Genomic DNA, 27802 nt, shown 5'->3' on the forward strand with positions numbered 1-27802 from the left:
AGGAAGGGTTAAAAGTCCCGACTCCCAAGGATGGCTCGCTGCCCAGGCTCCAGCCCCCATGGCAGCTGGGCACCTTGAGGCCCGCCCCCCACTCTTCTCCTTCCCCGTGGTGAACTGCTGACAGAACTGCTGCTGTCTCCTTCTCAAGAGAGAGAGAGAGAGACTCTGGGGGGTGAACGGAGACATCCCAGATTTCTCCACCCTTCCATCTGCAGGGAGGTTCCAGTCCCCTCCGTGCTTCGGCCTACCTCAGTCAGGCCTTCCCCTCCCCCACCCAGCCATGGGCCGGGCAGGGGAGAGTCCTGCACTGCCCGCTGACCAGAACCAAAGGGAGCGAGTTCTCCTGGGAATTCTGCTTTTAACCCCTCTGTATTCTCAGGGGCGTGTCCACCTTCAATTGGTCAATACCAAATTGACCTCTTCCTTCCGAGAAAATTCTTTTTCCGTGTCAAACCATGACATTAAGTGCAGTAATTACTTGAAATTTTGTGATTGTTTATTTGCCTATTTCAAATGACTTCTAAGGAAATAGTAAGTACAAGTGAAAGGCAGATTGCTCCTGGAGAGGCAACTCACTTTTATTGCCAGCGACTTCATTGAAAATGCAGAAAGAAGACACAGGGGTTTCATGAGAAAAGGATAGGTACTTTTTCCTTCTATTTCTAATTAGCATTTGAAATAATATAATGAAAAATATATTTTAAAACATATTTGAAATCATCAAAGGAACTGACGAGTTCTACATGTAGCTTCTGAAGATATTTACATTGCATGCTTCCATCTTTTTCAAGTCTCTTAAATACTTGAGACTCTCTCTAAAATAATTCTATTGCTAGACCCATAGGCAGTGATACTTCTAAGGTGCCATGCATTTGAAGTCTTAAAAAGAGATGATTTGGACCTATTTCCCAAACCTGATTTCAATCATAGTAGTATTAGAATACAATTTCCACTATATTGGCTGACAATATATTAACATTTCTAGTGCTAAAATAGTTCAATATGGACAGTTATGAAAGCTTTAACATATAATCTTGTATATCTCTTAATAGTTGAGCACAGAGAGTAGCATGGAGCATACAGATGAGAATAACATGAAACAGAAAGTGTGAGCTTGAGTTGTCAGTAGATATTATCAAATCACCTCTTATCTCTGTCCTTGAGAACCTCAGCTCCTTTGGTCTTCCACTTTACAGGTAATAACTGGTTTGCAGTGCTACCAAGTGATTTTGGGAAGCATGTAAGATAAATACACTAGAAATACGTGTATGTGTAGTATTAAAAATCTCTCCAAAAGAGGTTTAAAAAAAAAAAAAAAAGAAAAGTTTACAAGTTTCAGGCCTGCACAAAGCACCATAACTCTAATGAGGTTTTTTGCACCATTTATAGAATCCTCAGAAAAATTAAACACAGCAGGGATCTCTGTTGTCATTACTTGCAGGACTAGGATACTACACAGTAGCAATAATACCATGAGCTCTGAAGTGACCACATTGTTACAGCAAAATACCATCTGGTATTTTACCCTGTTTCTCTATAAATGTCATTTATACACCAGAGCTGCTCTCATAACCTATTCTCAAAAGGTGAAAACACTAAGCAGATGTGGGTCAAAATGAATTGTTTATATGGCATGTCTATGTTTCAGACAGGCAAATTAGAGTTTTATTTTCCCCTACTGACACTACTATACTGTTAAATAAAATGCACAGCATAAGAAAAAATCACAAACAGAACAAACAAACAAAGCCAAGACTACCATGAACAAGAACACACAAGCTGAATATCTAGAAAAAGGTACAAGATTATGTTCTTGGAATCATAACTTGGAGATCTCAAAATACCAGATATTTCTTAGAGGATTTCTGACCACTAGATACATGCCACTAAACAAAATGAAGCTTTTACAAAGAAGTGAAAAGGAAATTTTAAATTGTTAATTCCTCACCTGGATATGCATTTTATAACGTCAAAAGCTGAGATTCGCATTTGTAAGCCTGTTCCCATCATCAGCAATTGCAGTATTGTTAAGGGTTACATTTATTTTTTTAAGAAAAGCAGTGCTCTGTAGCTGCTGCATTATTCACACCAACAGGACTAGTTCTGTTAAATTTACCTAGAAGAAAACAGAGCAGGGATAAATACTTGGCTGACAATCAGAAGACCTAAGTTTTGGTCATCAGTGTGAAAAACAGGTGGCCTTAGGCAAGGTTACTTGGATTTTTTTTATTCTCTTCAAGTATTAAAATTGTCTGATAGTTATCTCTCTGAATAAAGACTCAAATATATGAAAGAACCTAAAAATGCCATAAAGTTAAAAATTATTACAAATTGTTTCAAATATTACAAAGCCATAAACTTAAGACACTGCAGACGTATTTTTTCCCTACACAATTAAATCACTTACAAATATATTCTCGCCTATAAACATTACAAGGTCTTTGAATATCATCCAAACTATGTGATGAATAAGTGAGGCTTTCAACTGCTGCAGTACCCACTTAGGCAAAATAAACTCTCTTTCTCTACCCCCTCAGAGTCTGGTGAGGTTTTTTTCCTGACTTACAGTCTTCCAGTTTCTCTCTAGACACTGTAAGGCATTATAGCTAAAGTTTTAGAAAGGGGAAGTCTCACCAGATAACAGGCAATTGCTGTTGCTAGAAGTGGCACTCATTCCCCCAACACCCTCCCTGTAAAATTGGCTCAGCAGCCTTGTGAAATTTCACCTTAAAAGGACAATTAATCCTTTGACCTAATAAAGTTGAGCCCTCAATCCATACCATATCACTTCAGGAACTCAATTACATTGAACCATTCAATGAACTGTGATCTTAGTCTTTCTTCATTATAACTCTTTTTCAGTTAATTTATAGTGAAATATTTGGACAGATTGTTACAATTATCTACCTTCTACTATCAGGAGCTTTTCCTGCTTCTCTATGAATGACTCCTTATATTCATACTTATTTACACAGAAAATTCTACCTGTATTTTACTTGTACCTTTAACTTTCTTTTTTAAAATATTCTGCCTGTAATTGTAACAAAATCACTTGCTTTTACTTTTATGCTGATTTTAGTTTCAATGCTAAGAATTAATTCTTGATTTAGTAAGCTATGTAAACTCAAGCTAGGTTTTAAACATCTGGACTCATGTATTTGGGGCATTTTTGTTCAACATTAACCCTCAAGCAGCAGCAAGTAAGAGTAAATTTATTCCAGAATAAAACTAGTATATTCCCAGCAGTCTCAGAAACCAAAACATTTTACTGAGACTAGAAAAAAAAAACAACAACAACAAAAAACAAACAAAAAAACCAACCAAACAACCAAACAAAAAAATGCACCAAACTGGAGGAACAAATAATTTCATCATGTTGTAGTCCACATGTGTATCTCTTGCATGAATGATGCATTAATTTATTTATCACAATACTATTGAGACTTCTGGTCATTTCACCTCACTCGAATGAATGTGACAATACCTGTGTGTGTCTCAGTCTTGGAGGTTTCTTTTTTCACTTCATTTATAGTGGTAGCCAAAGACAAGGGAGTGTATATAACAAAGTGCTATTCTTTATAGACACATCTCTGAGCTATTCTTGAATACTGAAGAACAACAAGTAACTTAGTTGTCCTGGCTCCTATTGTTCTAGGGAGAACTGCTGCTAAATTTTTTGATATGGGATAAGTCAGACCTGTTTAGTGAATAACTACTGCCATCTACTTATCTCTTCTAATGTCACTTTGGCACTTTTCATGTTATTGAGATCACACTAAGCTGCACTGAACTGAAGACGTTGATGGGGAATTACTTTTTTATTTTCTTAAACAATCTTGGCATGAAATTTTTATAATAGGTAAATCTGTATTTATCCTTTATGTGGATAATGACAAGGCAGAGTGAGCAGTTCTAATAAACCCTATCACAGCAGCAATGCTTTTATACTATTAAGAGTCTTGATTCAGTAATTCATGTCAAACCAGGTCAGTGTTTCTCGCTTGAATAAATAACTAAGGGAAAGACACAAGATAGAAATGTAGAATAATTGATAATTTTCTCGGTGAAGATAAGTAACCTTTGGGAAATTGAGAGGGTCTGTGTGGTTCAGCATACTTATTAATGAATAATAATTAATTGAATCACTAGAAATAAGAGTAAATATTATGTTAAAAAAGTAGCCAATGATACAAAGTTATTCAAATTGGTCAAGACAAAGTATATTGATTTTTAACAAATAAGAAAACAAATTAAATTTTTAAATAGTTTTTAAATCACTTTTAATGGTTATTGATAAGAAATAATTTTGCACTCATACCCAGAATCTAGCCACTTTCAATAAAATACAATACAATCAGAACCTTACATTTCTGAATTTAGACTAAAGCTATCACTTAATTTTTCCATTTCCAACTTTACCTTTTAGGATGCAGTGGTGTGGCCCTGTATACTAGGGAGTGCTTTAACTGTTTAGAGCTAGTGATGGGGATGATAGGGTTGAGTATTTATAGACCAACAAGGCAGATCTTTCCCTAGTTGTATATACTTCATTCATTCTCTTCTCTTTTCCATCTTCTCTGATGTCTCATGTCTGAGATGTATCAAGGCAGTAGAGAATCGCTCATGAGCAAGGTCATGAGGAGTATTTGGAGACCAAGCACAAAAACAAGCACAGAGGAAAAGAGTTTTCTGGTGAACCACACAATCTAGAACTAGTAAGAACTAATACCTTTTTCGTTTTGTTTACCAAAAAGGTGTTCTAGAAACACTCCTTCCCAAAGCAGCAGACAGTTACAGTTTATGACCTAGATGTGCATATTACTCTGCTTGCAGTGACATTTATTTCCATCTGCTGTTTTATTATTCATTGCTTCAACTGTGTTATCATAAGTTGTTTGTGGACTATTAAGCAAGACAAAAGTGGGTGAGGGAAGCACTATTACCTAGCTTAGATGGGTTTATGAGGAGGCAACAGTGTGATTTGGAGATTATATGCTGTTCTAAATTCTCACGGAAAAATAGTCATAAAGAAATATCTTTATAGGTTTCAGAAGCAGGGGAGAAGGCAATAACTAGGAAATGACATCTCAAATGGCACATTCTGAAGACCTGCAATGTCTGCTGTATAGACATTGTATTCTAAAATCCAGTGATGTTGCCTTCCCATGCAATCTGTGAATAATTTGTGACATACACTGAACATATTTATATATAAAGACCCTGTGAAGGAGAGAGGATTGTTGGTACTGAAGTACCTCAATATATTTATTGCTGAAAGCATACAGTATGCAATAGCAACAAAACTAGGAAGTATCTCAAAATACTTGCTCTCTAATGAATTTGATTTTTAAAGGTATTAATGTTCTTTTATTCTATTATTATTTTGAATTACAGTGTATATATTGTCAGAAATGGGCATTTCAAAGTACACTTTCAGTACTACTAGCTTATCTTTCATAAAACTCACTGGCAAAATCTCAACACTTTTTGTGGTAATAGTAGTATAACAACATATCTGAGATAAAGCCTATTTTCTGAACCGCTGTCTCTTTTATTCATTTTTTTAATAGTGTTTCTTTGTTATCTCCTGGCTTATACTGAAGCACTCATTGATGAAATATATTAACTTTATTTAGAAGACTCACAGTTAATTTATCAAAGAAAATTACCCAGGAATCATAGCAGATAGGAATAAAAGCACTTGTTTTGTCCTTAACTGTGCCTGAAGACAGAAATCAATTTGACAGATCTACAAGCAATCACTTCTTGAAGGTTTCCAAAGGGGAAAATCCAAACTTTATAGGCAATTTATTTCAGTTCTTTATTATCTTCACCCTTAGCAAGTTTCCAATAATATGTAGTAGAAAACTTCCTTGCTGAAATCAGAACTGTATAATTCTTGCCTGATCTTACCTCACTGTGAGGAATAGTTCCCTTCAATTTGCTGCTGCCTTTTTTCTCTTCTCTTTAGGTTAGATGAGCCCAGTTGACTTAGTTCTTTCTCTAGGAAGAACTCTAATAATTTTTCTCATATTTCACTGAAATGTTTTCCCTTTTTAAGGTGTAGTCTATTGTTGTGGTATATTCTGTATCTCTGGCCAGGTTGGACAGAGGTTATGTCTCATCACATGAAATTCACCTATCTCTAATTTTGTGAAATTGATTCTAAAATACTGTGCATACAATGAGTTAACCATGCTCAAAGTAATCCTACACATTCTCAGTGACTGAATGGCACTGATAAAACTATACAGTAAAAGCCTTTCTCTTACATCAAAACTGAGATATGACATGGTTCAGTAAGAAATTCCAATTACAGTGGTTTGCATATCAGTATATTGAGGATTGCCACCTTGAACTGCAGTTTACAGGTACAGTTATGATTCCCATACTAATTAGAAGTGCAAATACTATCAGTCTGACATATTTACGGAGCTACAAATAATTCTGTGTCCCACTATTAAATACATACAAAACAGAAATAGAAGGGAATATTAAGCTCTGTACGCTGATAGGCTCCTCTTCTGTTACTACAGAAACCACAGGGGTCCTCAAAATATGCAAGGTACTTCACCTTCCAGTAAGATAACATTTAAAATTTTGTTTGGTTTTTACTATCTGGATAACAGAAATTCAACCCTCAAAGAAAATTAAGCTCATATGTGCTATAAAGTATCTGAAATACAGAATTTGCACATATAACAATAACGACTTCTAAAAAGAGAAAAGCTAAATGGTATCTGAATGGTAAGGCTTTTTAAATTTAACCCACTGGTTTAAATTAGTTGGAGAAAAGAGATTTTATTTCACCACAAACTCATAATTTTGGAATTTATCCCCAATATATTTTTCAAGTTTGTATCAATTTATTTGTGTTAGAATAGGAACTTGTTAAACTTAGTCATTAAAATAACCCATCCCTAAGAGATCACTACAAAACTGGGGCAAAATCTTTAGAAATACCTAGCTGGTATTCTGAAGCTGACATGCAAGTGTCCTCTGTCTTTGAGTAGATCAAACTTCAAATTTCCTTCCACCATAGTAGAGGGATTCAGATTCAACATAATTTGATATAATTATAAACCATATAATCAATTTATCCAAAATACTTAACAAATGAAACATAAAATTCTTTAAAAACTCCTGAAAAAGTATTCCATCTAATTAGAACCGTGGTTAATGGACTACACGTTTATTCAATTGTAAGGGATTAAAACCATAATTTTTTCATTCTTGATTGCTAACAGAAAAGCAATTTATGGAATTCCTTTTCAAAATTAAGAGCTAGTTTTGCCTGAGGAAGGATCTTTTACACCCTGAGTAAGACAGATATTTGATGTATTGTGGTTCATTTTTTTATAAAAAGAAAGGTGAAGAATATATTAATGACTCCAGTGGCAAGCAAGCAATATATGATTGCTCAGCCAGGGTATATGAGCAACAGGATAAAGATTGATGTTTGCAGAGAATTACCAAGATATATAAATCAGAAAAACCAAATACACTCCTAATCATTGATAAAATATTTAAGATCCTCACATTCATTCAGCTCTTCTAAGCATTTATTTTTTAAGGTAGCAGTAAGAACTAATTAAAATGCTTTGGGGTTTTTTTTGTTTGTTTTGCTTGGTTTGGGTTTTTTTTGGTTGGTTTTTTTGTTTGTTTGTTTTGTTTTGGTACCAGTCCTGCAAACACAGCATAGTATGTGCACCACTCTTTCAAGTTTTACGAATACTCAGCAGCAAATAAAGATCACGAAAACTATATTGTCACTGCTTTCTCCTCTTCATGACAGGCAAATTAAAAGCCAGAAACAGTTTTTTTTAAATGCCTTCTAAAGGGCTCTATTTGATCATACCTGCTCCCAGTCCTGTCTCTTAGTGGCAGAAGTACCTCTGATTTCAGTAAGGGCAGGACTGGGTCAATCTTGAGCTCTTGGGCAAATTTCTTTCTGTTATACCAAGCAAACTGGTATAAGCAGCAGGCAGACAGTGCTCCTGAATTTTATATAGGAAAATGGCCTGAATTTTTCTTATTTATGGGATGAGCTCAATGCCTTAAACAGGCACCATATTCATTAGTACCTTGCAGATAGAAAGAAACAAAAGAAAAATTTTGTTTAAAAATATCATACAGGGAATTTTGTCTAAGGTTGGAAATTTGGATATTTTTGTTTGTGTTTTACATCCACTCAGGATGAAATAAAATTGGTAGCTGTTAAAAATTCAGTCAAAAATATACTCTAATTTATTGAGGCTATCAAATCTGTGGACACAATTCTCAAACCCATCCTGATACTGTAAGCTCAGATATCTGGTCTCACAATATGCTTGTTAGGTAGTCACATCCTAAAATACAAATCTTACTCTGGATTGTACAACCTTTTGACTTATTTTAGACACAGAAGAGAGAGTTTTATTTGGCTTGGACTGCTCATGCTCTCATTTAGCCACTTGCCTGAGACTTTGCCTTTACATCCAACTTCAATCTACAAAGCCTTACTGCCCACCAATCATCAGGGGAAGTTGATTGAAATTCCATACAGACACCACTAGTGAGAAACAGCAAGTGGGGGAAAAAAACCTGATCAGTAAGAAATATTGAAACATTTCAAGGAGAACAGTTTTTCTAGAAATGACACCACAGTTGTGAGCACATTACAAAAAAAAACAAGGCTGGAGAGTTGCTGTTTTGTTTACTATATCATTTCATACCCAAGGAAAAATCAGAGTGAAAGAAATTGCCGAAGATATTAATTAAATACTGTCAAGCATTAGACAGAAAGTTTTTAAAAGCTATCTCAGGACACAGCTAGCATAATGAAGACAAAAACCAAGGGATTTGTTAAGATGAAGAATGTCAAAGACAACAAAATAATACAACAAAAATAAAAAATAAAAAGAACCCAAACCAATAAAAATCAGCCAGATGTAGAACTTAAGAGAATAGATGTTGGATATTTGCACTTACCTTATATCACACATTTAATATTCAACATTATAAAGTATATTTATAATAGCAAAAAATGCTTATTATGGTGCTAAAGAAATTCTCTGGATTGTTGAAATTATTTAGTCCTCAATCCTACCATTTATAAGTAACCTATATATTATTACAGTTTACAAAATAAGTTCCAGTGTGCTTTTTTTCCCCTAAAGTAATGCATAATTGAGCAGGAAGGAAATAAGCATTATGTAACCCAGCGAATATAACAGCTAAAGGTTTAACTTATGGGTAAGAAAAGGTTTGTTTTGATAATTTTTTGAAAGGGAGTAGAGGCAGCAGGAATATCTGAGCCTTCAAATTCCAGTTGCTATAGCAACTGGTGGTATTTTTAGCCATCATAACAACTTTAACAATTGTAGAGAATATCAGTGCTGCTCTCTCCAAATATCAGTGCTGATCTTTCCCTGTCTTTCCAAATAGAAGCCCGTATGTTGCTGCAGAGCAGGAAATTCTAAAGAGTGTTTTCCATTTATAAAATAACTTGCATGACATTTTGCCAGCTTTGCCTCACCTTTCAGGTAAAACATGAGGAAAATAGGCTAGAATCATTTGGCCTTTAAATAAAATTATAGGAGAATTAGGATTGGGTCTTAAAAATGTTATGGAATTCCCTCGTTTTTGAACCAGTTAGGCATTTAATTTTTTTCTCCTCCTGTAGGTATTGGTAGTCACAATTTTTCCAATTCTATGTCCTTTTAGGATACATATGCTTCATTCCCTATAGTTTCCTTAATTTTCTCCCTGTCATACAGCTCACAATAATTTTCTAAGTCCAAATTTCTTTTACACAAAGAAGTCATTTAGAAGAAGGCAATTCAAACCATAAACCAAAATTTCCCAAGTATTTTATTGCTATACACACAGGGGCTACTCTTCATTCTTAATGGAAAATCTTATGAAAGATAAGATGTTTTTTATATTTGTTTCTAATTCCTTCCTATTTCTATTCCTTCCAATGGGCCTGATTATGGTTGAAATCCTGATTCCAAATACCTGCAGAGTAGAGGAAAACAGCTGCTTCGAGCAGTCTATTACTTCTATATATATAAAATGTATGTTAAGTTATGGCTTTTGGTTAAGGGTACAATTTATCTGTCCTTAACCAGATGCACACAGCCCAGGAGTCACTTCCATGACAACGTAAGAGTAGAATTCAATCAGTCTTGATGCCAGCAATAAAAATCCCAGAAATGCACAATAATAATGTAGACGGTGCAATTCCTTTCTTCCATAAATCCCAACTTATTCCCAAGGCAATCATCATGAGTAGAGTATGATTATATACGACCTAAACCTTAACCACAGTTTAAAACAAAAGGAAACAAAAGCAAGGGTGCTGCTTTGCAGGCTGCTTTATCTTTTAAACAAAAACACACAACCAAAATAACATCTTCTGAAACACAGCTAGGCTGCCCCAGTTAAATTCCAAGAACACAAAGGACAGAGCTGAAGGGCACCCAGGACATGCAGGGGTTTGCTGTAAGAACACTTGTTGCAGTGGAAATAACAGGAACCAGTAGGTGGGTCTTGCCTAACTTTATGTTGGCCTGTAATACACCTGCAGATGATGCCACAAAAAGCAAACTGCGCTACAGGATTTGCATATATTTACCATGACCACAGAAAATTACAAAGTGAAATTGTGTACAAAATAAGATTTCTTTTCAGTATGTATTTTATTTTTTTAAGATCTAAAATGTTATTGACCTAAAAACCAATATATAATTTACATCCACTTTTAAAAACAGCCATAGATATTTATCTCCTGAAATAATCTAAATAAATCATAGAGGCTTTTGTCCTCAATTAAAATGAACTATTAAACACTCTCGGGATGTCTATTAGCAAAATTCTAGGACAACAAAGGGTGATTATACTTTGAATGTTATACATGTGCCCTCACAGTTCTCAGTTATTTTTATTTTTAAGCCTTTTCAGTAAGCAAAGCCCAGCCCAGTTCTGCAGATAATGCAAAACCCAGGCTGAGGTTATCCATTAGCCTCCTGTTGCATGTGTTCATATTACCCTAAGTGACACTGTGAATAGGGATTTAGAGTCTTTGGTATCTAGCTGTTAATTTTTATATGGGTACATGGACTGCAACCCAGCCTGCAATTTGTTACAATATCTGGTCAGCAGCCAAAGTGAATTCTCCTCACCCACGACCAATAACCCATTATGCCTAAATGGTCTTGGTCTCACAGTGCTGCCAAGCAGAGCAATCTGCCCTGCTTCTGTTGTAGAAGCCCAGGAGTAAACCCCACCACAGACAATCAGATCACCCACTCGTGCAGGATCCATCCCTTGACTGGGACTCCAATCCATTGGCTGGGCAAGCCCTTTGCTGCAGGAGGTCACCAGGCTCAACATCTTTCAGCTTTAAGCAAAAGCTGCACTTTGCCTTTAAAATGTATGGCAAATGTAGGTCTGCTATTACTTTTTGCTAACACAAAACCGTGTTTCCTGAATTTTCATATAGATTAGACTAAATTTTAAAAAGCTATTTTTGACACCAGAAAGTACAGCAAAAAGAGGCTATTGACAATTATATTCAAAGACACAGTCAGCCAAACTAATCTGTGAAACTCAGTGAACAACATAATGCAATAATTATTTACTGAACTTAAAATGAATTAACTTTGTCCCTGGATGAATCTCCTTTGTTTAATATTTTAAACAAAATGCTCATCAAGTTTTATCTTTAGGAAACAATATCTAAATTCTGAAGAACAGCTTAGGGTTTTTTTTGTTTCGCCTCCTGCACTGAGCACACTCCATCTTCTTCACAATAAGTACTACTTCTTGGATGAATTCTCACATTTGGAAGCAAATTCTAGCCCAGATGGACCTGTCTGCATTAATAAGGTAGGTTTGGCAGGAAGATACTTGCACATAGCAGTAAATTAGTGAGGGAAGACACCACATCATCAAATGTGGTTCAATAAGCCAAAAATTAATCTGACCTCAGATTTTATAGTAAGATAGCTATACATACAAACATACTTATTTTCAGCAAAAATATTTTAAAACGTATCTGTTGACAAATTAAATCATAAATCATTCTATTTTTAACAGTTTTGTCATCATAAAACAAGAAACAGTACAAAACAGCACAAAATTCTATAATTATTTGTTCCTGAATTATGGGGAAGTTGCTGGCTTTTTTTCTTTTGTTAATATCTAAAGTACTTTTTGATGTCATCAGGTAACTAGTGAGCAGAAGTATAATTAGGCAAGAAGTCAGAACTACCAAGCATAATAAGGATGGCAAATAGTCAATATTTAATTTGCACAGCCAATTGTTTGCAGTCACATTTATGTGAAGGAAGAAAATTCTTTCCCAAAAATATATATTTAGTAGATTTTTACTATAAGGGCATCTGAGAGAGTAGTAATCCACATTTTTAAAGAAAAAATATTTCTCAACTGCAAATTTATCAGATTTTGAATTTGTCAAAGGATCTATCCACGTCACTTTTGTTTTGTTTGTGGCTTTCCTATTTTTAAGTAGCATAACTGGTTTCACAGACCAGAAACCTTAGTTTCCAGGGCTAGTTTGTGCTCAAATCATGTAACTTTAAAATTTAACTCAAAAGCCAGTATCACTGTTTTGTGACAGAGGACAAATAACAGTTCATGCCAATACTACCTTAAAAAAATAGATGGTTTTTAAAATCCTAAAGTCAGGACCTGGGTTCTAGCTTCACTTATTGCTTCTATTTTTGGGATTTCTTCTTTTCCATATGTTTAGAAACTGTATTTATACAAGATGTTTATAAAGGTAAGTTTGCTAACTAGATTCCAATCACAGAGAATCAAAGATGAAACACTACAATGATTTGCATGTGCTGTTAGCTTGTATGAAGACACAGTAAAATTGTCCCTAGTAAGTCTGACAGTGAGTTGTGAGATCTGATGCTCCCAGTCAGAAGTATCTCCATTTTTTTTCCACAGGGTGTTGATCTACTTATTTGGGAGAAATATAAGCCATGCCAGGCAAATATAAAATTCATCTCTTCAAGGAAACATAACATCACAGCACAAAACATTCTACTTTTATGTCTTATCTTTTTAGCTCAGTCATATTTAAAGATCTCTTCAAGACAGATTAGAAAAACAGATATAGCAGAAAGGATTATATACCCAAGGCAACAATCATTAGCATTAAAAAGCAGAGAAATCTATAAATGTAAACATTTCAAAACAAAATTCTATAAAGAAACAAAAGCCCTAATTTCTATAAATGCCCCACTTTTGTTTTTTTAAGAGAACAAATAAAAGTTTTATCTGTTACAGAAAAAAAATTCACAGCTGATTGCCAAACTGACATTTATCAGAACAGCATGAATCAAAGCAGCTTGTTTTGTCTTGCTTTCACTGAATTTTGGTAAAGAATTTATTTTTCCCTCAGTTGTCATGGAAATATATACAGACCAAATTAAAGCAGATAAAGCACTGTTGATAAAATAATTAAGTTGTTCCTACTCGGGCTGTGCTGATCAATGCTTTCTGAAGTACTTAGGAAACTGTGGTATTCATATATCATTGGATACTAATTTGTAAGTACATTTAATGACACTAAGGTTTTATACAGTAAATTGTCCAGCTACTATGAATATGTTTATTAGTTTTCCCAGAATTCAACAAGGCATTTTACACTTTAGCATCTGTCAGTATTTGCAATGACAGTAAAAGAGAAAAAAAAGAGGAGGGAGAGAAAGAAACTGAGAAAGACCTGGAGGAAGAAAGAAGTATAAGCTTACTGTTTCTATTTATATATTTTAACATCTTTGTATTTTAATAATATATCTTTCTCTGCTATACCAATCTCTACAGAAGAATGACAGTAAAAGCTGGAAACCACCCCATTTTTGGCAGTTCTAGGTGTATTTCAGTAGTGTCCACCAGTGGGATTAATTAACACATTTCACGTGGTATGATAAACTGGATATTGGTAATTAAGAGAATATTTTGCAAAATGTCACAGCTTGGAGCAGCTGCAGCCTGACAAAAGGTAAAGGTGGCACAAGGATGTCATCACATGACCTAGATGGTGTGAGATAACAAGGAACTCAGCTGCTTCCAGATATGAACTGTCTCAGCTAAATGGCAACTTCAGGCTCTTAATTCTGGCATATTGCATGTGACACCCATGAAGTGGATATTGCAATAGCAGATCTGTCCTGAAGGGCACTGCCCAAGGACCTGCATATGCATATTGTTTGGATCTCTTAAGATCAGAACAGTCAGTGGGGCCAGGATTCATTCAAATTCCGCAGGCAGGAGCTTGGATCTGGGATTGTTGGTTGGAATTTTGCTTGGCTCATTAGGCAGATGAAAACTTTCTACACTGCTAATGTGGCATTTCACTGGCCAGCAGGCCCTGATTAGTAAGCAGCACCCTAACAAGTTCCACTCTAGCAGAGCACCTGAACACTTGAAATCAGACAGGAAAGCAACTTCAGTTGAAAATGTCAACTGAAGATTCCAGAATTAAAGCAAACACAGTATTAATCAAACCCCTAATATCAACATTCTTACTAAAGGTGAGGGTAGGAATAACCATGTTCTTTTCAGATTATTCAAAACATTTGTACTGATTGCACTATAATTTTTATATGTATAAAACTACATCCAAGGTACTTAATTTTAAACCACTCATTACATCAGTAAAAAACAACCTACTCTATATAAAAATCCTCTCTTATTACTGAATATATGCCTGTGAAAATGCATAGGAATTTGTTAAAATGATAATCTATTAAATCATTAAATCATGTAACATTATTCAAAACTCACTAAATGAGTACTGGATCAAATACAAGTTTTCTTATTGTTTTAGAGTGAAACGGTTTCTGGAATTGAACCATTCAAGCCATGTCTGAAAGGTTATTATTAACTTTCTATTCTTTTATCAAATAAAGCAAAACCCCAACACCCTGCTGGTTACAGAAGACTATAGATACAAAGTTCTCTCCAGGTGGGCATTATCATGTAGGGAAATGAGTAGATAATGATGGAATTGGTAAGAGTCATAATTACAGGATTCTAATAGTTGGCATTCTAATTATTTGCATTTAATTGAGAAGACAGCTGGAATTTGGGGTTGCATAAGTACATCAGTGGCATAGCTAGTTTTAATTATACACTCATCATGCATCTTTCCTTCACAGATTGTGCTCACAGGTACCATCCAAAGCATTTCAAAGTGCAAGGAGGATACAGCTGGAGACACTTGCAACTTACCACTAACAAGGTGTTGTCATCACTGATCCAAAGTTTCATTTATGCTCTTAACACTGGTTTTAAGATTCACAGAATCAGCTTGCTTGAAAAAGACTCTGAGATCATAAATCCAGCCTACGACTGAACATTTCCATGTCAACTAGACCATGTCACTGAGTGCCACATCCAATGTTTTGTTAAGCACCTCCAGGAACTATGACTCCACCACCTCCCTGGGCAGCCAACACCTCATCACCCTTTCCATGAAGAAATTATTAATAATGTCCAAACTAAACCCCTGTTGGTGCAGCTTTAGATGATGTCCTCTTGTCCTGTTGCTGGTTGCCTGGGAGAAGAGACTGACTGTCACCTGGCTACAGCTTCCTTTCAGGCAGCTGTACAGTGATAAGGTCACCCTCAGCTCCCTCAGCTGCTCCTCACAGGACTTGTGCTCCAGACCCCTCACCAGCCTTGTGGCCCTTCTCTGGGGCAGCACCCAGAGAAGCTCTGCACTCCAGCACCTCCATGTCTTTCTTGGAATGAAGGGCCTAGAACTGAACACAGGATTTGAGGTGCAGCCTCACCAATGCCGAGTACAGAGGGACAATCACTGCCCTGGTCCTGCTGGCCACACTATTGCTGATCCAGGCCAGGATGCCACTGGCCTTCTTGGCCATCTGGGCACAGGCTGGCTCATGTTCAGCTGGCTGTTAACCAGCACCCCCAGCTCCTTTTCCACTGTGCAACTTTCCAGGCACCCTTCCTCCTACCTGTAGTGCTGTGTAAGGTTGTTGTGAAGAACATGAAAATTAAATACAAAATGTATGTGTCTGCTAAAAAATTCTGATTAATATGAACAGACCATAAGAAAGGATTTTGGAACCCCAACTGTGAAAAGGATCTAATTTTGTGCTATAGTACATCTACATTAAAATACAACCCTGTATATAGATTGGTCAATTCTAGTTTCAATTTAATTGGCAAATGGAAAAAATATGACCATTTGTAATTTTACATCCTGATATTCCTCTCCGAAGAACAAACTTTCTCTTAAATATTTAAAGCTCAATATCAAATATTATATTTGTATATATAACTATATATATAACTAACTAAAAGTGTATATAACTAACTAAAAGTAAAGACAAGGCTGCTCTGCCCTGAGAAATGTCCAAAGACAAGTTCAAGTTATTCTTATTTGCTTTTCAAATAGTGATTCAAATAATATAGCTAATTAATTGTCTAATGACAATTTTTTAAGTTGTGCAGTCTATTTAATTTTAAATATTACATTGAATTTTGAAAAAGGCTTTTTTTCTTTTTTCCTGTAGTCTACACAAGCCAGAGTACAAATTTGCACTTGGCTTTTAAGATCCTCCAAATCACTTTTGATCATATTCTAACAGATTTTTGTGCCAGATGGATGTGGATCAAGAATGTATAAACATATGGTGGGAACGGTAACCAATATGCTCCTAGAAGTGTATAATGACTCATTTCAAAATATATATTCCAGGGTTATTAATAGTCTCTCTTTGTAAGTTTCATATTTGTGAGGGGTTGAGATTCAGAATAGCATAGTTTATATCAGTTTTCTCCAGTGAAGTACCAGCCCAGCAGAGCCTAACTGATAAGTGCCCAGAATGATTGCAGTGCTTGGTTCCAGGCTTTTAGGCAGTAAAAGGCAATGCCATCATCCTGCAGCAGCACATGTTCTGCCATCCTCAAGCAACTGACATGCTTCATTTCATCCACCCTCTTTCACTGTAAACCAGTGACGTCAATAAACAACCAGAAATAAAGGGCTTTGGTTTGCTTTATTTTACATGTGTGCAAATAATTACGTATTTAATGTCATTATTTGTCAATTAATACATTGGCTAGACTAACAGTAAAGGAAACCAGTGGGCTGTGCCCTCATACTGCTCTTGGAATCCTTCAGATACAATATTAGACAGTGAGGTAAAGATAGTTTATCAGGTCTTTCTCTCAGCAGCCATGAGACCCTCTTTAGCGATTTTCTCTCTGTAGTTATTAGTACACATACTGGTTCTACAACCCCTTACTTCTGGAAAAAAATAACAATAGCCCAAAAAAAGCCCAACAAAACAACAAACAAAAAGAAACAAATAGGATGAAAGAGAAATTTGCGTCAGCATGTTTTGGAAGCCAGTTTTACACCCTCCATTTCCCCGGCTTCTTTGTGATGACTTATCAAGCAGCAAGTCCCAGATTTTTTAAAAGGCATTCAGTACCTACAGATAAAAATGTCATTAAGGACAAGGCGTCACAAAAACATTCTGCTCAAGTGCACTGTTACACAGTAGACTTGGCTTCTCAAACCTTATGCTACTTAAGGCCAGATTATCCAAATTGGCTCTTTGAGATGTAGCCATGCACTACACTTAATATTTGTCTTTCAATGTCCTCTGACATTGTAATGACTTATAACTAATTGTTTTGAAGTATATAACCACATTTATTGCTCAGAAATCCTGATTTAAAAATGAAAAAACAATACGACAACACATCTTGACATTTCCTTTTGTCACTTCACTCCTTATTCAGAGGTTAAACAAACCAACTCAACCGATTACTATCTAATTTATCTTCATCAGAGAATGGGAAAAGTCCATTCATCCTCCTTGCATAAGTTTTTTCCTCAAAGTCCTCCTCTACGTGTCCATCCAAGCATTAGGAATTTCTTTCTGTATTTTACTTTGCTAACAGCCTATTTTATAGATTTAGTACTTACAGCTAGTCCTAGGAAAATAAACCATTTTAATTTGAGAGCATGTTCAAAATAAAAGCTATTTTCATTTGGCCATTTTATTTCTTCATGGTTTGTCACTTACTGGGCTCCTACAAGTGACTATCTAACTGCCACTGTTTAGTACCAAGCAGAGAAAACTCAGGATATATAACAAAAATTCAAAACAGCATAGCTAAGTTGTATCACTGGAGTTTCAGCAGTACTGTTTTCATGTTTTCAACTTTAATGGCTCTACTGTTGTGGCTACTCATGCCCTAAGTGTTGGAGAGCTACAAACCAGTCTCACACATTGCTCTCTGCTGCTGGATAGCATATTTGCAGATGGATATCTGATTAGCATATCCAAGCCCTGTTTAGTCTAAAGAGTTCAGTATGAGCAGATCTGAAGCAGGGTAAGCATTTTAGGCATCCAGGGAGATGAATGAGCTTTTGAAGAGCAGGTAAAAATTCATGTTGCTGTAGTTTCACTAAATTTGAAGCAAGCAATCAACACCTTCTAGATATGGCACTGATTAACTCAGTACATCAATATCTGGAACTAGAAGGTTCTTAATGATCCTAGTGAAAAACCAAGAGAGATTAAAAATAAAATCTGATACATTCTTATTCATACCATTTTCCATCCCCCAAAAAAATCTTCTCTCTGAAGTGCTAATGTGGTAAATCCTACACATTTTACCACTCACATGCAAAACACTGCAATCAGTCTGTTAAACTGCTCTGTCACAGTACTACCCCTGAAGTAAAATGAGCTGTGAAGAGCTGGAGAGCTAAATCTTTACTCTGCTGAACCACAGTACCCTAGAGATAGATAGGTTTCCTCACAGCACTGTACATTTGTAAACAGTAAATTTACATACTATGTTTTTTCTACAGTTTTGCTGTAATTGCAAACTTTATCCTTTGATGTTTCTTAGCTCCTACTGCTTATTTCTTTCTTTTTTTTTTTTTTGTCTTGTTTTTTCAAAAATGAAATTTTAGGCTGTGATTTTGCAAGCTTTTTTGACACAAATTCCTACTTTGAAAAAGCAATTCACTCAGGGATGGCATTTAGAGGAGTGGAACATAACAAAGCTAAATATGGTTCTGATACATCACATTAAATAGTACCCTTCTGTCTCTGGGTATTAGTAATGTTTATGGGGAAGCCATCTTCAGCTCTTGTAACCATCTAGCTATAAAAATGATGTGGAAACACAAGTATATTTTGGTTTGTTTCTTATTTCCCACCAAGTGACTATGAATGTGATTAACATTTAAAGTTTTTATTTCAAACTACAAAGTATTTAAGTAATGTTATAAACCTAAGTTTCTTTTCATTATTACAACAGAAACAGAAAGTTTCTGAGTGTTCTGAGTTATATTTCATCCAAAGTTAATTAAATGTTACTTAGAATTTCTCTAATTTGACAAGTTTACAATATCCTGTACGTGCTACAGATGTGCCTTTTGAATTCATAAGTCAAACCTTAAGAGTTTAGATATTTATACTAATAGCTCACATGACTTGAGAAAGCAGGATAGTTTATTCATGCAATTACAACTACCTTAAGCAGGATTTGTATGCACAGGGAAGTGTTACTTAACCCAATGGAAAAGGTGTAGTTGTTAAAAACTCTGCATAAAGAAATGTAAATATTTTCAAACAGAATTTGGCAAAAGATGACCATTATTTGATAATTAAACCTGTGAAAAAAGATACTTGAGGTCATATAATTTTTCCATGTCATGAAATTTACCACTGCTTATCAAGCTTTAGTTTGACAATGTGCAATGTTCAATGTGCTCTAGGCAAAAAATGTATTCCACAACTTAACACTATCAGTCTCCACTCTTTTACAACCATGACAGAAATTAATAAAAACTATTAAAACAACATATCTTGCTAGTAGTATAGAATAGAATGGCTAAAGTGTCATTTTGTACATCTTTTCCTGAAATGCCTGTGTTGATGTTGATTCTAACTCATGCTAGGAAATAAAATCTGGGCCAGTAAGAAGGACTATAGACAAAAATGTAACTCAGTTTTTTAGATAAAAGATTTTTTTTTTACTTATTGACCATAAGCTCAGGGTGGTCTTAAAACTGGAGAAGTTTCTCAGAGAGAATATTATCCTGTCATCCTTTTAGATCTTTCATTTATGTAACCAGTTCTTCAAAGTCAGACCTTAAGCTCCATATAACTACCTCTGCATCACAGAAAATAAAAAAAAGTTAATGAAAAATCTTTTTCAACTTTTATAGAAGGAGACACTGAATTTCAATGTATGTATACAATTTCCTGTATATCTTTAATATCTAGAACCATATAATTTACACGTTGTGTTCATTTCTGTTAGTGCTATATAAAGCCAAAGCATATTATTTTCTGAAGCTATATTAAAAGAGTGTTAAACTAAATTTAATATTTACAAACCATGAATGACTAAACTGAAATAAAAATTCAAAAACTGTCTCAGTTAGGATAGGGAAAATGGGCCTTCTCATGTCTTAGGTCATAAAATCAACACTTGCTGAGTTGACACATCTATAGGCATAACTCTGATAGCGCAGTACACAGGATTAAAAGCATAAATACATCTTCTTGTGCATCATCCTGCCAACTCATGCAACAGTAATGTAGAGAGACCCCAATAATATACCAGAATTTGCAACACTTCTGTCTATGATGGGGACCCAAAACCAAGGGATGAAGCAGAAATCTATTTTTCAGCAAGCCTGAAAAATAGACACTGATTTATACTGGGAAAGCATCTGGTAATAGCCATCTTTTCATTACATAAGGATTGTGGAATCTTTTCCATTTTTTTCTATTTGCTTAATGATCTTCCTGCGTAAACAAAATGCAAATAGGAGAGTATTAGTTCCAAAGAAACAACAGAGAAAACATATTTTCTGCCTAATTTTCAGGGCACTTAAGTTCCCATTGAGTTTCACGCCACAGTGATCATTTTCCTATCCATAAATTCATTTCTATACTATTATTTAAAAAATGCAAAATTACATATATTATTAAATAGAGAACCTCCATGTAACCTATATGAACTTTTTCCTCTTTTTGCTTGTGCCAGCAGTATTACCACTGGTCTTCAGCATGCAGCACATATGTTCTTCCTCTATTGTGCGTGGTTATTCTTCAAACAGGTTCTCAAAGCAGATGTTCAAATATTCTGTAACGTTCCCACAGAGACTTCAGATTGAATTGCTGCCCTCCATTTGATCCCACTAAGGGAAAACCCTGCTTCACAGATACCAGTTGACAGATAAAGACATTTGGATGACCTCCTCTTTTCTCAATCAATACTTAATTTTTTTAAAAAATGTTCCACTACTTTTGAAACTGGAGAAAACAACAACAAATTAACCATTGGATTGGCTGTTGTCAGAGAAAGTTGCTGGAGAAGTGATAAATCTGTACTGTGGGGAAGAACTGAACATTATTTCTGTAATGAAATTACTTGGGGTGGGAAAACAGCAATTTGTCACAATCAACAGTACTAGGCAGTAGTCAAAAAAGCAGCATAAATTCCAGGAATTACTCTGAAGGAAAAATGGAAAAAAAACCCATTATGCCACAGTAAAAAAAACATCCTTCTTGTACCCCTTGAATCTCCTCTCCTATTCCCAAAAAGGACACAAAATAACTGCAAAAAGCCAAGCAAAGATAAGTAAAGCTTGCCAGACAAGCAACTAAATAGTCCAGGATTGTTCAATTTGAGTAAAGAGGAGATCGAAGCCTACAAAATCATAAATTGCACAGACATGGTGGAGAGCTGACTAGATTATTCACTCATGCCTCTGTCTACATGAGCACTGGGCATGATCAAGTGAAAGTAAGAGATACAGGCTCGGAACAAAGAAAAGGCTGTGATTCATTGCACACTGCTACACTGAATTGTGTAACTCCTAGCCAGAAGACATCCTGGATGCAGAGAGTTTTGTGGACTCAGAGGAAGAGCATGCAAAGTGAACTTGTAAATGTTAATAAATAAAAACCATATCAACACTAAATGCCTAAATATCTAAATGATACAAAACTCATTAAATCCTGTTTGCCAAAATACAGTTAGAGAACAAGAGAATACCTTGAGGAAGATTTATATCACCTTACACTCTTTTTTATTTTTCTTCAGGCATCAATGTATACATGCCTTAGAGTCAGGATGTCATGCTACGTAGACTCTTAGTCTGAACCATTGAGCTATTTTCATAGTCTGAAATTTACCAAAAGACAAGTCTGAGGTTTGACAAAATTTATAGTGGAAAAAATTCTCCCTTCAGGGTGAAATCTTAACTGGATAGATAGAGAGAAAACATTCTAGGGTCTAGTGCAGTCGGGTTTAATCTCTGCTAGTCTGTCATTTGTAGGGTAAAGCAGCAACTTGAAAAACAGCTGTTCTCTATATTTAAACATTCATTTTGCACAGAGAACGTCTAGAGCACAGAAGATTCCTGTGACAGCTTTAACTAGCTAGGCATTCAAGTTTGTGTTTTGTTGACCAGAACAGAGAAAACCGAACAATCACAGGCAGAGCTGCTGCCAGTAGTGTGATGGTGAGATCATTCACACAGCAATGGGGAGAGTTCCCGGACACTTAGACGCTGACTTCACCTGCACTTTGGTGGGGTGTGAATAGTGCACCAGCCAGCCAGACAAGCTTGTGTGATGCTGGATGTGAGCTCTGATGCTGCACTAAGGAACATTAACAGAAGCTCAGCACTGCCCCACAGCTGGATTTAAGCTGGTTTCTTTTCCAGCAGTCAGTGGAAAACCTGTAAGGAGCTACTCTCTATTTTTCACATTCCAGGTGTATTTCCAGACAAGAGGCTGTTTATTGACCTACTTATCTCCTAGTGTCAAAAAATTTGACAGATCTTGGGTTATTTCAGTACAGATTTGGGCTCTCTTTTGAAATCTTGGGGTCTGGTTCCTGTTTCAAGAGCTTTACCATACTGAGAGATGGTAGTGTGCTATACCTAAATCAATTTTTATTGATTGTAATACTGACAGAAATGATCTCACCTCCCTTTCTGATATATCAAAATAGACAAAATTCAACAGAAGAAAAAAGGAAAAAATCCACAAACCTACATATGGCTATTCTTCTATGTAACATAAAATATTTGGTTATAGAATTGTAACAGATAACTGTATCTGCTAACTTAACAAATCTGTTCACACATTTGCTAGCACTATGGGATTGTGTTATATATTAGAGCTAATTTTGGGAGATTTTTGTTCTAAGTTCTTTTGAGGTCTGTGTTACTGTCAAGAGCCAAGAGCCTTGACAGCTGTTGCCAGGCTCTATGTGGTTTGTTTAAAACAATAAGGGAGTTGCCTAGCAACATCACATCACACATTTGGTACCCTACAGTATCTCACATTCCTAACTACTCTGCACATCCTCACAACTTAAAGGGACACTGTCAAGTTAATAATCTTACATGAAAACTGGACTTACTTCTCTTTCACTCATAATTAGATATATGAGGTGAGAGAAAGAAAATTTACACTAATAAAATATTATTTGCACTTTCTTAGCAGCAACATTTGATATTTTATCTCAAATCAGCAATATCTGTTATCACTTATGGCCACACTGTTTGGCTTAAAAATAGTTTAGTAAAAAGCCAAGTTTTCATAAAGAATGTTACCTTATTAACATAGATCTCACAAAATTAATGCTTTTTCTCTATAAACATACAATTTCTATCACACACTTTATATGCACCACCAAACTCTTTATAAAATATGGATTTACTGTCCAAAATTAACTGGTTATTTATTTCTGTTAGGTAGCATTTGTAATAAAGTTTGTTAGAAAGAGCTGTAGGGCCTCCAGACATCAGGCAAAGTCACAGAGTTTAGGGTCCTTTGCTTATATGAACCACAGACCTAGTTTTGGAGAAGTTCTCCAACTGACCTAATATACATTTGATATAAACATTTCTGCAACAGTCTTAGAGAAAGATATTAAGAAAAAAAAAAAAAAAACCAACAAACCCAAGGAGTAAGAAAGTCATTTGGAGAGGTGAGGAAGACAAACTGCTCAACAGAGAGGTGAAATGAGATACTGTAGATGAAAGAAAAAAATTAAACAATGAAGAAAAAAAGGAAGATAAATCATCATCAATACCATCTATAGCTTTTTTTTTTTTTTGAGGATATGCTTCTATATCTTTTTTATTGTTTTGTTTGTTTGTTTTTAACTGCTATAAAAGCACCAGAGAGACAAGAAATACAAAACACATATGCTTTGAAAGCATAGCTTTCAAAGACAGTATACTCTCAGGTATTTTCGTCTATTTTCTCCATGCAGAACTACATAGTGAAAGGTCTTAATGCATTAATGGTAATGTTTCATTTTTTATCTAACGGAGAATTCAAATAATGTATTAGAAATGTAAAATAATTCAAAAGACTACGCAAATTTTTGCTACCCTTGGGCATGTGGAGGGTTACCAGCACAATATTCCATGCTACTCTTCAAAACTTACAGATATTCCCTAAAAGCAAACAGAACAATTTTAAATTATAGAAAAGCACACATACGGAATTACACATTTGAGAAGTTGGGAGTCATTAACCTTGTATTTCAACATGTAATGACATTTTGGGAGCTATTTTGTTCCAGTGGCTCAAAGTCTTTTGGGGTATTTTTAAAACATTGTGGGTTTCTGCAAAAAAATATCAAGCTCCTTAGAAGTAACCATGGCACCATTAGATTGCTGCTCTTAAAACTTCTGCCACATCTCCCTTTCTCGCACTCCCACTGTAAGACGCTGAATTTCTGGTTTGGAACCAGCTGTGATTCATAAGCAGCTACTACTGCAACACCAGATTCTCCCTTTAAAGTCCAAAGATCCTACCTGAGTTACTGAACATATTTCTGGTGTATCATTTCATCTCCTTGGTTACATAACTAAGCAGGTCAATAATAATGCCATAAATCATGCCAATAGCTGGGTTTTTTTGTTTATGTATATATGATGAGGCAGTATTTGGGACTAGGAATTATATCACATTATATCTAATCAGGTCAGTAAAATGTAGCCAGGTGGCAGAAGTTGAGGCCATGACTGAAGCTTTTGAAGTGCTACCTCATATAAAAATGTCATGGATAGTCAGCAAGTACATAAATATAATTGAGGATGGCAACGTTTGCTGGTTCATAGAAGAAATTAATATGCATATTTATCTATGTATCAAAGCTAATTGCCCACCATCTGAAGAATAGAATGATGTAAGAAAATAAACAAAGGGTTAAAACCAATTCAAGACTGTTTCTGAAACAAGGTAAACAAATGTCAACAAAAAGAAGTAGCATCAATGACAAGTGGGTTGATGTCACACATGGGAAAATTCAAAGATGAATCATAAGATTAGACAGCTGCAGAGTAAGAAAATACTAGCAGCTTTTCCTAGTCAATGCATTTTTTAGACCATTATTGATGCTTTATTCAACCTCCTCAGACTTTAGCAATTATAAAATCCATCACCTCTTGTGACTTCTGGTGTCCCACCTCTCCACTTGTCAGTTTCTCTTAAATATTTTTTTTTTAACTGAAGAAACTATGTGAGCATCTGAATAAAGGATGTCAAACAAATGAATTTAGAAAGGCACATACTTAATTTGACCTTGGGCAGCCAACTCTTCCCAAAAACCTCCCTGTGGTTCTGTAAACTCCCCACCAGTGGCTGCTTACCACAAAAGTGTCTGAACTTTCTAGATCGTCTTGTTTTTCACTTCAAAGCTTCCCAGAGCCTATTATTATGCTTCTAAGAGCACCCCAAGCTGACAAAACACTGGTTGGGATGAATAGCTCCAAGACTACATTCTATACAAATCCAATCAATTTGTATTTATTTTAATCAAAACATCATTGCTCTCTTATCAAGCTGAATCTGTCAAGAAAGATTCTCTCAAAAGAGTTTCTGCAGTCTGGTAGGCATATTTCTATAAAGTACCTTACTATAAAGGTTCAGTTACCAGTTTGATGTGGGAATTGGTTCATTTCTATAAAGTATATAGTACAAAAATGGCAGTTTAGATTTTTTTTTCTTTTTTTTCAATCAGAACACCTGCAGAATTAGCACCTTTTTTTTTCCAAAATAAGTAAAAAAATCATGTCAATTTTTCTCAAAGAACGTTTTTGGTAGCTACCTTAATTACAGGAAGAAATTTTTCTCCATCTCTGAATAAGGATTTAACAGGGATTTTTTTTTTCTTTTTTTTTCCTTTTGGTTTGCTCTAAATGTGAGAAAGAAAACTTAAAATTTCTTGGTGCTTTGGCTGCTTTGAATACCACAAGATTTCACTTAGGCTTTCATAGCCCACACAGGAACCTTTGCTCCACACAATATTAATAATACCCATACACAACACCAGAATCAACTAAGCTGATCAACTCCTGATCTTAACTTCTCAGTATTAGAACACAGCCTTATTATGCTTGATTGATCAAATGACTGTCACTATAGATGCATGTACTAACTATGCTACATGTAATAATCTGCTTTTGGTTTGCTGTTTGATTGAGGTTTTCTTACACAAGAGTTAGTGCATCTAGTATTCTTTATTTGTTCATTTACAAACCAAATTTATGACAGTGAAAAGTAAAATTTAAGTATAGAGAATAGACTTACACTGGCTCCATAATCACTAAAAAGCTTGGGAGAATGGCATTTACTACAATAACTAATCTTTTCCTTTGGAGCAGACTGGTGTGGAACCATTAAGCAACTGGCAAGAAGTAAACTGTAGAGTTTAATATGCCATACCTCATCTCTGGCACCTTATCAAGCTCTAAGTTTCAATAATTTATGCTTGGCAAATGTGCATTTCTTTGCTCAAACTGCCTTTGAAATATTGGACATTTCAGACAATGGCCAAAATTATTTCTTAGGTTGGAAAGAGTAAAACAATCAAGCAGAAGCATAAATGAAGTAGGAAGAAATAAATAAGAAGAAAAGCACATTGACTTTGGTTACTTCTGCAGAGAAATAGATGCAGAAGAAATGAAATCCTCGAAACAGACAGAGAAGGTAAAATGTTTTGGTTGACATATGTACAAGTTAACATACACTGACAAATTCCCCCTTTCTTTTCATATATTTTGAAAACAGAAAACTGGTGGCATATTTGGATTAATATATTTACCTTCAAATGCTACTCAATACAACATCAACAATATCATAGGACAGGAATTTTCAATTATCTTAAATTTCCCAAAGCTGGTGGCACAGCTAACTTCAGCAGGAGCATAATTAAACCAACACTTGGTATTTATGAAGGGAAAAAATATTCCAAACAGGCACACAGGCAGAATCCAAATCCCTATATTAGCCAATTAGTTCTTTTGTACAGGCTATAGGAATATTTTGAATACTGGGCAAGGAGGCAGCTACAGTGATTATATGAGGACAAGACTTCCTTCAGCTGGTTTCAGGAACCAAAATAAAACAGGAAAAAACTCAAACCCCACTTTTTTCCCAAGCACATCTTTCTTATGAGGCCATAGTAGGGTGACAATACTGTCACCATTTTCCACTGAAACCCAAAAACTGTCCCATCTTTTCCAAATTCCAAAATAAAGAGCATGACTCTAATATAGTGTGTCACTCCTTTTTGTGAATGTAGAAGTATTTCTATAAATTCCTAATTATTAAGCACACTTCCCTGTCCAGCCACTGAGGAGTCACTCTGGTAGTCACCCTTGCACTCACTTGAGCTGGAACCGAGGCCCCTTCACTGCTAAACACCCCACATCCACAGTCAGATCCTTACAGCATTGGCC

At 35.4% G+C, this 27802-nt stretch overlaps 2 long non-coding RNA genes across 6 annotated transcripts in view; both read right to left on the bottom strand.

Moving 5' to 3' along the window:
* The window catches only part of LOC115495002 (uncharacterized), a 121043-nt gene that overhangs the window by 50711 nt on the left and 42530 nt on the right, over positions 1-27802 (bottom strand). The gene's annotated exons all lie outside the window — the stretch shown is intronic.
* Positions 73-22532, bottom strand: LOC140683962 (uncharacterized). Its single transcript, XR_012055676.1, has 3 exons — positions 8971-22532; positions 1949-2116; positions 73-139 (listed from the first exon to the last, which is right to left on the bottom strand). It is a non-coding gene; the product is annotated as an uncharacterized lncRNA (long non-coding RNA).

This window comes from Taeniopygia guttata, chromosome 4 (genome assembly GCF_048771995.1).
Source record: "Taeniopygia guttata chromosome 4, bTaeGut7.mat, whole genome shotgun sequence".
In the NCBI taxonomy this organism is placed as follows: Eukaryota; Metazoa; Chordata; class Aves; order Passeriformes; family Estrildidae; genus Taeniopygia; species Taeniopygia guttata.